Source organism: Pecten maximus, chromosome 5 (genome assembly GCF_902652985.1).
Source record: "Pecten maximus chromosome 5, xPecMax1.1, whole genome shotgun sequence".
Lineage (NCBI taxonomy): Eukaryota > Metazoa > Mollusca > Bivalvia > Pectinida > Pectinidae > Pecten > Pecten maximus.
The window spans coordinates 31,522,097-31,536,125 of NC_047019.1; the positions used below are offsets into that span (position 1 = coordinate 31,522,097).

Consider the following 14,029-nt stretch of genomic DNA (forward strand, 5'->3'; position numbering starts at 1 on the left):
TATGCTTTGCATTATTCCTGAATAATCAAGACAGTCTCCTTGACACTTAATGGGAATGGAAAGTAGGTATAGTTTTATTTTAGTCAAACGGAATGTTTTCAAGGAGCTTTGAATAAGAAACATTTTTTTTGCAATATGAACAAACAACTAAGATCATTATTTTACTATAAAATTTTCTTTATTTAATCGTGAATCACACTTGTAATCAGAAAGCTATTACATGTATAAAATGGAAGTTCGAGGGGTAGTGCTGTATCCTACTGACTGCAGACATCACAAGGGTAGTCAGTATTGTCAATGCAAAAGCCTGTAAAATACAATAACATTTGTAGTATGAAATAGATGGTATATAGATGTTTGTATTATCTCTACTTGGGGTTACATAAATATGTTATTAAACTGTTTAAATCAGCTACATCATAACAAAAGTCAGTAAGCTTCCTGTTCCAGATTTTAACAGACATAACTCATACTTCACATAATGTATGAAGTGTAATTACGAACAATACATTATATTCTTACATTCTGATGTTTGGATGAAGTATTGGGATGTGCCTTTTGTCAGATATGTCTGCTCTTTTTGCTATTGTTTGGTTGCATTTGCCAATAGCATACACAACTCATGCTTTTCGCGGGTTATTGTGCAAAGAGAGAAATGATCGACATGGGGGCACAATTTGCTCTTTTGTATCATATATATTGCACAAGATAGCCATGCCTTTTTTTGCTCGCGAGTGTCTATATCATATAAAATAAAAACATTGGTTTGGCCAGATTTTACTTTATAATATGTATAAACATTGATTATATTTTGACCTTGAAATGCAAGTGGGGATTGTGAATAATGTCACGCAAATATGGAATATAAGGAGGTATTTCAAACATCAAAAATAGGTACATTGCCTTGACAAAAATTGGTACATTGCCTTGACAAAAAAATAGTTGTTACCTTGGGATAGACACTATATAAATATCCTGTCAATTAGGATCGTTACCTTGACCTAGAAACTAAGAACATTACCTTGATTAAAAGACGCGGTAAATTATGACAGATCCATGCTTTCAACGGTATGAACATCACAAAAGTGCCGGGTCACCTACAAGGAAAACAAAACATGCATTTCAATGAAAGCATGGGGAATATGTATTTAAAGAAGACTAAGGGTTACAAAGTACCAGCGCTAAGCAAGTACGTAAATGAATGTATTACACAATTTTCATATTTTTGAAAGGTTAGATTTCTTTACTTCATTGTCATGCTGTTAATGATGATTATTGGTATTTTTCAAATAAGTCAATCATCTATGAACATGTGTAAGCTAGACATCCCATCCTCCTGTTTGTGTAGACAATATCATAACTCAATTGCCAATTGAAAAGTTAAAAGTGAAGTCACACTGCATTATTAAATAATAATAAAACAACCCCCCCCCCAAAAAAAAACAGACCTAAAAAAATTCTACAACAGAGTGACGATTTCCGTACCGACTTTCTAAAGGAATCCTCTGTTCGGATGGATGTGGAAGCAGTCAGTGTAGCGCAGATGCTTGTGTTACGTCTGGATGAAATTACCGATGATTGTCCAGCATCCAAAGCTCGGCTTAGGATTGCAAATCAATACTGACGGGAATGTTAAGGAATGGATTAGTTTTTTGTAGTTTATGGCCCACTTAAACGGTAATCACTGAATCGATGCTAATGAGATAAAAGTATTCATGTAATTATAATTAAATGATACTTACCTTTTAGGAGTGATTAAAATACATACCTTTAACAGAAGTTATCAATGATAAATGCATCCGAGTACTATAGTGACCCCCAGTTCCCCTGGGATACTATACGGTAAAATACGTTTAATAAACACTTTTCTTTTTACATGTCTTTTAACTTACACACTTTCATACAAAACATGTCACATAAATAAATATAGACAAACCATTATCATCGATAATATACAAACATATAAACAAAAACAATACAGGACCTACAATGACACTACACAAACAATGAAATATACATATTAATGACTTACATAGACACAAAACAAAGACATTTAGTACAAACAGTAAAACACTGGTTACAATTAAATGAAAAATAATGAAAATGTATTTAAGAGTGGTGTATTTATGTACTTGTGTTGGTGTGTTTGTTTTTAACGTGCGGACCAAATGCTGTCAGACGACGAACGGACAACAGTCGCTGAAACATAAGCTCACGAGCTAAGCTGTGAAAATTAAAAATCAGATGATATGTTAAACAAACATATTGAAAAAAATAAACATTTCAACGTTCTTTACCATGAAAACCTTATGATGAATTATCACTGACAAATGATTGGTTGATGTTTTTTTTTCATAGAAATTATTGGAAACTCGGTTAATCAATACTCCAATCTGTTAATAGTTGAAGATGTACTTAATGTTGAATTCACCAAAATGTTTGGATTCACCTTTTTTCTATAGAACTACAACTATGCCTCTACTCACTGGCAGCTTTGGTTGTACATCCTATCTGTGAGCTGTATATACTTCGGTTGGTATATGTCACTGCATCATTGACTGTAGCTACACTGAATGTGTAAATGGTTTCTGGAAATTAAAGGTAGATCTTAGCTATTGCATAAAGATATTGTTTTATGCCTAAACATTACTTCTAGAACTTAAGATGAACAAGTAAATAAATTTCATGTATGATTGATCAGTATTCAAACTAAAAGATATTCACTATGCTTTTCAAAATATTGATACTTAACATGCTTGTTAAAATATTAATATGAAATCTGAATAATGATGGGAATTAACTTCAACATTAAGTCATATCAGCTTGAAATGATTTGACGCATATGGAGCAGATTCTTTTTTAATTTATGACTTTGATCAGTGTACTACAACGAATAATCGGCTATGAGTGATTTCACAGATATATATATATATTAGGACAAACGTATTTCATTTAAATATAACGTACATAAGAAAAAATTACCTGGCTGTAGACCACCAACCGTATATTCTACCAGACTTGATGTCGTGGTAAACATAGCACCAGTTGTAATACTAATGACAACATAATGTTGGATGTCTCCCCTCGACTGGGAGGGGGCTGCCCAGCCCAAAGTGATGGTTTGATCTGTGGCGGCCTTACAATAAATTGATGTAGGAGGATTTGGAGCTGCAAAAAATCAGAATGAAGCATGGAAGTTTAGTGTACACATCATGTAACACTGAATCATTCTTAAGCTATTATTACAATGCAAGACAACAACTATTGAAATAAGTCTGAACACGTTCAAACCTCAAAGCACTGAATGTTTATACATTATAAACTTCATTGGAATAAAAGAGACGTTTAATAACTTTGTACGTATTTGTCTGTAAATATGAAAGGCACATGCGGCACGCTCAGACGGAAATACTCTTTTTCCTGCTCATGTGCACCCTAACATTTTAACAGAGAAAACCTTTCGTCCTGGATTAGAGGCAGGGTGTTTCTCAACAAAATTGTATAAGAACAAAAAAAAAAAAACCCAAAAAAACAAACAAGAAGACCTTGTACAAAACACAATATCTGCCTTCTTCGAACGACAAATTATGAAATCATATTTTGTTTATCAATAAAGGCAAAGTTTTGATGGGAACCTCTATTTTGGCAGCAATTATTCCCTTTTTCCTTGGAACAGTACTACTTACTTTTTGACACTGTCCTGAATGTAGCCTCCAGAGGATCACTTCTCTCACTACCACTTACTGTGGTAATAGTGATGTTGTACCTCTGTCCATCTAATACCCCACTACTGTAAGTTATAGATTCTGTAGATGTAGTTATGGGAGTTAGTGTTGGTGTAGTTATGACATCATAACTAGTTCTGATACCACTAGGGAGGGTCCAGGATAATATTATCTCTGGACCATCAACATCTGTCTCTGTAAACCCTGATGGTGTTGCCGGTTCTACAAAGGAGTGTAAAGAAGACACAAGATGTTACCACCTTTCAAAACAGAAAGGAAATTTGATGCAACGGACCAAAAATTGAGTGTGCAAGGAAAATCAGCTATAACTATATAATACATGGATATCTCAGTAAATTAAATTATTATTATTATGATTATACACAATTTAAAGTATGGGTTTGAAGGTTTCAGGTTCCTGAGACCAGTCAATTTAAAAGTCATGGTCGAGGAATATGACAGTTTAATACATTCCGTCATAATGGCTTTCTGGGGTAGAAGTGGTGATAGGGGTCTACTACTAGTTGACGGATTTATCAACATTATTTGATTAGTGATATTCAATATTTACTGTATTGAATGAAGTCCAGTGTATGGTATTATCATAAGTTGTAAACTTTTAAAAATATGATCATTTACAAATGTAGAATACATACACATGACTTTTTATCTTAAGAATGTGTCATATATATGCTGTTTTATCTCAATAATTTTCCATTTTGCTTTCATCATTCTTTGCTTCCAATGCTTACTCATTGTTATCGGAGAAGCTGTTCTAGGTGAACTCTGCTGATATTCACGACTTCCAGATTCCACAGAGAAGACTGAGAAGGTATAGGTCTGACCAGGTTTAAACCCCACCAATTGTACAGCTGTCGTGAGTTGGGCATTATGGGATAATTTCCCATTGATGAGTGCAGCAGGAGTCCAGTGTACATCGTACCTATTGAGCTGATTGGTGTATTCAGAAGGAGGTATCCAGCTGATGTTGACCGTGTCTGTTCCTTCTTTTACCAATGTAATGCCAGTCACTAGTAGTTTGGACACTATCAACAACATACCGATAGTGATTTAAGATAACTGAGTGAAAAAGGGCAACAATCAATTATTACATGAAACGTCTTCATAATACTCATGTTGGAATCCATTTTTATGATACTCATGTTTGACCCCATTATTATGATACTCATGTTTGACCATGTCTTTATAATACTAATGTTGGACCATGTCTTTATAATACTCATGTTGGACCATGTCTTTATAATACTCATGTTGGACTATGCCTTTATAATACTAATGTTGGACCATGTCTTTATAATACTCATGTTGCACCATGTCTTTATGATACTCATGTTGGACCATGTCTTTATAATACTCATGTTGGACTATGCCTTTATAATACTCATGTTGGACCATGTCTTTATAATACTCATGTTGGACCACATCTTTATAATACTAATGTTGGACCATGTCTTTATAATACTAATGTTGGACCATGTCTTTATAATACTCATGTTGGACCATGTCTTTATAATACTAATGTTGGACCATGTCTTTATAATACTCATGTTGCACCATGTCTTTATAATACTCATGTTGGACTATGCCTTTATAATACTCATGTTGGACCATGTCTTTATAATACTCATGTTGGACCACATCTTTATAATACTAATGTTGGACCATGTCTTTATAATACTCATGTTGGACTATGCCTTTATAATACTCATGTTGGACCATGTCTTTATAATACTCATGTTGGACCACATCTTTATAATACTCATGTTGGACCATGTCTTTATAATACTAATGTTGGACCATGTCTTTATAATACTAATGTTGGACCATGTCTTTATGATACTAATGTTGGACCATGTCTTTATAATACTCATGTTGGACTATGCCTTTATAATACTCATGTTGGACCATGTCTTTATAATACTCATGTTACACCATGTCTTTATGATACTCATGTTGGACCATGTCTTTATGATACTAATGTTGGACCATGTCTTTACGATACTCATGTTGGACCATGTCTTTATAATACTCATGTTGGACCATGTCTTTATGATACTCATGTTGGACCATGTCTATATAATACTCATGTTGGACCATGTCTATATAATACTCATGTTGGACCACGTCTTTATGATACTCATGTTGGACCATGTCTATATAATACTCATGTTGGACCATGTCTTTATAATACTAATGTTGGACCATGTCTTTATAATACTCACGTTGGACCATGTCTTTATAACACTCATGTTGGACCATGTCTTTATGATACTAATGTTGGACCATGTCTTTATAATACTTATGATTGACCCTATTAATAATCATCTCTCTATACCAAGATTGCAACATGTATATACTGTTTATAGCTATGACATCTTTAAACTAATTGGCATATACCCATTGTTATCTGAATACTAATTACAATACATGTAAGTGGGATTTATATCAAACAAGGAAGGCATAGTGCATAAGTACATGTTTATCGGGAAAAAAATTATAAGAAAGATTTCGGTTTACACAGATTGATATTTGAATTGCAATCTATAACATCACACTTCTACCAAAAAAGAATTTCAATCACACAAAAACTATCCAAAAACCCTTTTATACATGTCGTGTTTTATTGGTAATGTACATACCAATAAACGCGAAAGAATGTTAATATATTGGCGTCTCTCCGATCAGGTGCTAATGTAAAGGAAGAGTTGTTAATGTAGAAGTATAGAGAAGTCTTTCAATACATGAGTTAAGATTTCGTCCGTCCGTGTTATCTCATGGTTGTTGAGATTCTCCAGTAGATTTTTTTATTCCATTTTCACTCACTGTAAATAGTATATCCGCATGACAGTTTGGGTCTTCATCAGGGTATCGTTTATGTCTTCGTTTTTGTTGAATATTGAAGAAAACTTTTGATCGAAGATGTCCAATTGGATTCCCTGTCATGGTACATTAAGTTCGTATAAATTTCTATTTTCGTATTTTTCTCAATTGTCTATTGGGTACTATGTAATGAAGCACATGAATGTAGTAACATGTTCATAACTCTATACCTCTATTGCTGTCAACTTTAAATTACTGACTAGTTCAGTGAAATGCAAAAGAGGGGCTTTGAAGGATTTTCTGTGATATCGTATTAAGCTACAGCTATGACGGCTGCCTGTGTTCCAGCGTGGTTCTGTAGAATGCCCCACTGATTACTGTCTGTCCTACCTTCAATTAGTCCAAAAATGTCATATGGATGACTAAGCATCATGGGGAACATACTTGTGCAATTTCAGACAGATTTCTCTTATGATTTTGAGAATTAGTGTTAAGAAAAATTACATAAGGACAAAGAGTCAACAAACCACGGATGCAAGGCAGGGCAAGTCTCCTGACAGTGGAATAACCTACAGTTCGGGAGCTTGAGCTTCCAGTCTTGGATGTACTACAATACTTGGAGTACAGACACCACCAGGTGTACTATAAACAATATACAAATTACCTGGAGTACATACACCACCAGGCGTATTAAAAACAATATACAACTTACCTGGAGTACAGACACCACCAGGTGTACTATAAACAATATACAACTTACTTGAAGTACAGACATCGCCAGGTGTACTATAAACAATATACAACTTACTTGGAGTACAGACACCACCAGGTGTATTATAAACAATATACAACTTACTTGGAGTACAGACACCACCAGGTGTACTATAAACAATATACAACTTACTTGGAGTACAGACACCACCAGATGTACAATAAACAATATGCAACTTACTTAGAGTACAGACACCACCAGGTGTACTATAAACAACATACAATTTATTTCGAGTATAGACACCACCAGGTGTACTATAAACAATATACAACTTACTTGGAGTACAGACACCACCAGATGTACAATAAACAATATGCAACTTACTTAGAGTACAGACACCACCAGGTGTACTATAAACAACATACAATTTATTTCGAGTATAGACACCACCAGGTGTACTATAAACAATATACAACTTACCTGGAGTACTGACACCACCAGGTGTACTATAAACAATATACAACTTACCCGGAGTACAGACACCACCAGGTGTACTATAAACAATATACAACTTACCCGGAGTACAGACACCACCAGGTGTACTATAAACAATATACAGCTTACCTGGAGTACTGACACCACCAGGTGTACTATAAACAATATACAACTTACCTGGAGTACAGACACAACCAGTTGCACTATAAACAATATACAACTTACTTAGAGTACAGACACCACCAGGTGAACTATAAACAATATACACTTTACTTTGAGTACAGACACCACCAGGTGTACTATAAACAATATACAACTTACTTTGAGTACAGACACCACCAGGTGTACTATAAACAATATACAACTTACTTGGAGTACAGACACCACCAGATGTATCGTAGCCGTTACTGTCGAAGTAGCCGTCTTTACATCGACAAATATTTGAAGTACAGGAGGCTGTGGTGGTGTCTTCACACACCACAACAGGTGAACCACTTCCACAGGACACAGACAGTGTTGCCTCTTGAAAACGCAAACGGTTTAACATATTTATTTTCTATCGGATTGTTTTGCTTACACAACGGACTATGATTTTATCGATTGAAACAATAAATTCAAATATCAGCATTATGTCTTTGTTCAGTATCAAGCAAATTGATAGACAGATATGATGGGTCATGATTATATAGATTTAAGCATTTCAAATATGTGAATGAAATTTGAACTTCATATAACGAAAAGTGTATGAAGATATGATGACAGAAAATTCACCATTGATTGATATTCGAGTTTGTCACATCATTTTGATTTTCTGAATTTTAATGCCAGCGGCAGCTTTTCCTTCGCATGAGTTTCTATGCTCAGCTCAAGCGTGCAACTAGCTAATACGTTTTGGTATTTTGGATGTCTATATCTATATGTGTATTAAAATTTATTTTGGACATTATGCGACCAATCAGAAATAAGCATAATTTTGCCTCTTTAATGTGATTTTACAACAAAAGTTCCAGTATAGCCCCTTCCGCCTCAATTTCTCTGTGAAGTAAAACGAAAATTGTGTGGGTTGGAAACAAGACCTGATGGGTTAGCAGATTATGTTATGTACATATTATCTTAAGGTAACACAAATCAAACCACTATTCCCCTCACCGCGGAACCGCAGAATGGCTCAGATTAGAGTACCTTCTTTCACTGATAACTTACTTATTGAAACTGTAATAGGAGAATCAGACTCTATTTCCTGTGTAACTGTTCGGCTTCCAAACTCTAACGTCTTCGCATTAAAAGTGTAGGTAGCACCACTGGTAAAACCATAAATAGAAGTAGACGATTCTGATTTCAAAACATCCTGTGACATTATGCCATTAGATGTAGCTGGGGTCCATATCACCTGGTACTTATACACCTGACTGGTATCTGATGGCGGTGTCCAGGTCACACTCACTGTGTTTGTCCCTGGTGTGACAGATACACCGGTCACCTTCAGATCCGACACTGTAATAAATCATTAAATAAAATTATTATGGATAACGAAGCGAGTTACTGAGCATTGGTTGACCGCAAAGAGTATACTAGGGTATGAAACTGAGAGGATCAACAAAATATTCAGAAGGATGTTTCGCACAGAAGGTCAGTATATTGTATGGGGACAAGGATGTAGCTCTAAGATTCTAAACAAAGCTGAGATTTTTTTTCAGATAGCTAGTTAAGTGTTCAATGTATAAAGCAAACAGAATGTTTGTTAAAGAGGTCCTCTTTTGACTTTTGAATCGTCTCGTTTTTTTCTCGACTGAGTGTATTATTTTGTATTATTTGATATAAAATATTATGTTCAACTGGTATTTCTGACCGATAATACCATACATTTTAGCGCATGAAAATAAATATGATTCTTCTTGTAGTTTCCAAAATTGAATTTGCGAAAAAAGAAAACATAGGAAATGATGTTTTCCAAGGTAAACATTCTTACGGCATCAATAATCTTGATGATGTTACTTACTTAATGTACAGATGCCATTGGCGGCACTATATCCATTATTGTCAAAATATCCTGCCTGACACCTGCACACATTCCCTCCTGTATTTGTACACTCTGCATAGTCATCAGAACATTGGGATACTCCAACCAGCGCACTGGCACATGAAAGACTTAATGCAACCTCTGAAAAGAAAAACTTTTACTTTACCTTCACAGAAGGATATCACAACCAGAGCATGGTTTAAGAAAAGCACAGAAACAATGACGAACCATATTCAACTAAAGATTGAGCAAACAAGGACAAATTATGAACAAAAAAGCACAGCCTTCATTATATACATCATAATTAGTTATACCAGGATGTAAAATAATAAATTGATGTTCGTTTAAAAATGGTGTGAGCTTTAAGCTGCATCATATTCCCTAAAACACAAAAATTGGGAAAGGGGATGGGGCTGTTTGGGTTTGGTTTGTTTAGGTTATGTTGGGGAAAGGTAATTAAGAAATTTCCTTCTTAGAAAGCTTTATTCTATTGTATTACTGCTTGAATTTTAGATTTAGCTTGAATAAGCGGATGTGATTTAATCAAATCAAATCCAATACCACCCATGGCTAGTTTAACAATCAATCTTATATTTAAACAGAACGGCGACATCTACCATTACATTATATACACTTTGCTAAATACCTCAACATCTATAACTTATTGGTGTAAATGGCTGACTTACTTGCAGTACATATCCCATTATTGACTGACGGACCATCACTGTCATAGTAACCCACGTTACAGGTACACACATTATTGGTACACACAGAGTTGTCCTTGCATGCATGTCTTGGTAATTTAGGGCATGGCAATCCGGCATTTATTTCTGAATTAAAAAAATCCATTTGACACATTTAAAGTGTTGAACATCAGCATATTACATCAATTTACAATTACCAATCATTTTAATATATGACTGATAAGAACATTTACAACCAAAAAGGAAAACAATATAGAAGGATAATTGAAAAAAGATAGGTTCGACCGATCAAAAAGAAATATAGTAAAGTTTAGGTGTCATAATAACTTACTTAATTGACATGTAGTGCCACTGTCGTAGTAACCAGTGTTACAGGTGCATATACCGCCAATACAGGTAGATAAGTCTGTACATTCATTGGCCACATTGTTACAGGACTCTCCAGGAAGGATTTCTGTATATAGAGTTATACCAATTGATCAAAGAAATCAATTATGATTGCAGTGATCGCAATAAACAAATACGCATACAATAATGGATGAGTAGAGTATTATTAGTAGCAAATATCTACAAACATTAGAAACAAATACAATTGTCTGTCAAAATAAAATGAAAATTCTTCATTGCACTTTACTGGCAAGAACGACCTTTAATTTCCTTATGGTGGCAATAAGTTGGTAACGAATATTGCGACGCAATTACAAGTTAGAATAGCACTAGTAATTGGTAAATATCAGGAAATGATATGGATCATTTCTCAAAACAATTGAGTTTATATTCATGTTGATTTTTTTATTCATGCTACCAAAACCACTTAACGTAAACACAAAATCGCATTTGCTGTCTAACAATAATACGTCTTAAGATCAGTTCAAGTATTGCTCAATTTAATAATTACCAATTAAAAGTAACGCCATAGTGACGAAACAATCAATTTTTCATTGATTCAAGACTGAAACAAATTAAAGTTATCTACGTACCCGAAATCGCAATAGTCAACGAAAAAGTGTTGATGTAGCAGAACACCTTTTGACAACACTTAACAGTATTTATTTTAAGATATTTTGAGGGTGAAAAGTGTTTTAAATTTTTACACTGTATGTTAGTGTTGTAAATACAATCACACGATATGATATAACAGCTACACACTCATGTTTAGTCATACCTTTAAGGCATTTTCGTTACTTGTTTTGGCTTTGTTTCTGACCGATATTGCATTGTCAAAGAACAACAGAAAGCAATATTTACTCTGTGACCAGTTGATTCGGGGTATTAATCATTATCATATTTAAATTACCAGATTACAGGTAACAGTCATTGTGATTACGAAGTGAAACGTCATATTTCCTTGTAATACAATATTCTGACATTAGTACTAATGGCTTATATAACATCTGTCTGTAAAATCTGACTTACTTGCGATACAAATTGCGTTATTGACTGATGGACCATCACTGTCATAGTAACCCCAGTTACAAGTACATACACTATTGGTACACACAGAGTTGGACTTGCATGCACTTGTTGGTGATGAAGGACATGTCACTCCCGGATTTAGTCCTGATTAGGAAGGAGTTGTTTATATATAATGAGTACTTTAAGACAAACGTTTACAGAATGTTGGGTCAATATTATTGGCTAAACACAAGCTAGTCATGCAAGGCAGTGATGTAGAAAATGAATTGATGTTCTATCATACGTGATAAGCTATATATTTACATTCCTAATGTGGTTTGCTGATATGAACATACCAAGTGAAAAAAACAAACATATGACTATGAATACACTATGAAAACCGCATGAAAACATTGTCTCTCGTGCAAATCATCTGATTAATCTGGTCATATTAATACGTCATCGACAGTAAGACAGAAAGAGTAGCTTCCCTTGGATCGATAACGTTGGTACGAGATAAGTGTTAAAAATATTGAGAGAGCATATACATTTTAATTAATTATACCATAATTCAAGAGTTAAATAATAAATAAACATTATACAAAATTAAGCAAAAAAGACCGGAAAATGCGGAACGACATTAAAACAATGGCGTGGTGCATAGGCGGGATCTCCCGGCTGTTCTAATAATTTGGCATTTCGTCGTATATATGACAAATTTTTCTTTTAATAAAATTTCTCGTTTTACTCGATATCAGATTTTTAAATCAAGGTTATGTAAATATATGAATTGAAGAGATTTTTTAAATTGTCATTGCGGCTTTGAATACAAGTAGCTAGCTACATATCCTCCAAGACGCGCTGACCGAAAATTAAACAAATCTATTCAATCCATATATGAATATAACTTATATGTGACAAAATGGACAAGAAAATATCAGCAAAAATGAAAAGATGAAGTTTGGTTCTAACAAAACATTTCTAACATATAGTAAATTGATAATGGCATGATAACCTACTTAACCGACATGTAGAGCCACTGTCGTAGTAACCAGTGTTACAGGTACATTTACCGCCAATACAGGTAGATAGGTCTGTACATTCATTGGCTACGTTGATACAGGACTCTCCAGGAAGGATTTCTGTTTGTATAATTACACAAAAATATCAAAGAGATCTTAATTAAGAATGCAGTGATCGCAATAAACAAATACCCATACAATAATGGATGAGTACAGTTTTATAAGTAGCAAATATCTAGAAACATAGAAAAAAAAATAACAATGCCAGACAAATGCATTGTTTTGTCAAAAATAAAATGAAAATTCCTCACTTTACAAGCAACAAAGACCTCTGATTTCATTATGGTGACAATAAGTTGGTAAGGAATATTGCGATGTCATTACTAGAGATAAGCACTCTTAAATTGTTGATATACAAAAGGAGATGCATCGTTTCTTGTTATCTGTTGGGTATATATTCATTTTGACTTTTTGATTCCTACCACCAAAATCACTTAAAGTAAACTCAAACTCGCATCTGCTGTCTAGCAATAATACGTCTTAAAATCAGTTCAAGTATGACTCGATTTAATTATTACCTATTAAAAGTAACGCCATAGTGACGAAACACACAATTTTTCATTGATTCAAGACTGAAACAAATTAAAGTTATCTACGTACCCGAAATCGCAATAGTCAACGAAAAAGTGTTGATGTAGCAGAACACCTTTTGACAACACTTAACAGTATTTATTTTAAGATATATTGAGGGTAAAAAGTGTTTTAAATTTTTACACTGTATGTTAGTGTTGTAAATACAAGCACACGATATGATATGACAGCTACACACTCATGTTTAGTCATACCTTTAAGGCATTTTCGTTACTTGTTTTGGCTTTGTTTCTGACCGATTTTGCATTGTCAAAGAACAACAGAAAGCAATATTTACTCTGTGACCAGTTGATTCGGGGTATTAATCAACATCATATTTAAATTACCAGATTACAGGTAACAGTCATTGTGATTACGAAGTAAAAACGTCATATTTCCTTGTAATACAACATTCTGACATTAGTACTAATGGCTTATACAACATCTGTCTGTAAAATCTGACTTACTTGCGATACAAATTCCGT

General features: G+C 34.1%; 2 protein-coding genes across 2 annotated transcripts in view; both read right to left on the reverse strand.

Annotated features, from left to right (window-relative positions):
* The window catches only part of LOC117327797 (platelet binding protein GspB-like), a gene marked incomplete in the record, with an annotated part of 631,084 nt that overhangs the window by 271,472 nt on the left and 345,583 nt on the right, over positions 1–14,029 (reverse strand).
* LOC117327799 (receptor-type tyrosine-protein phosphatase H-like) overlaps positions 160–14,029 on the reverse strand; it is a 66,000-nt gene continuing 52,130 nt past the window's right edge. The window contains exons 8-9 of the mRNA XM_033884980.1: positions 1,022–1,097; positions 160–307 (exon numbers count right to left, since the gene is read on the reverse strand). The gene's annotated coding sequence lies outside the window, so the exon portion shown is untranslated. The remainder of the gene's footprint in view (positions 308–1,021; positions 1,098–14,029) is intronic.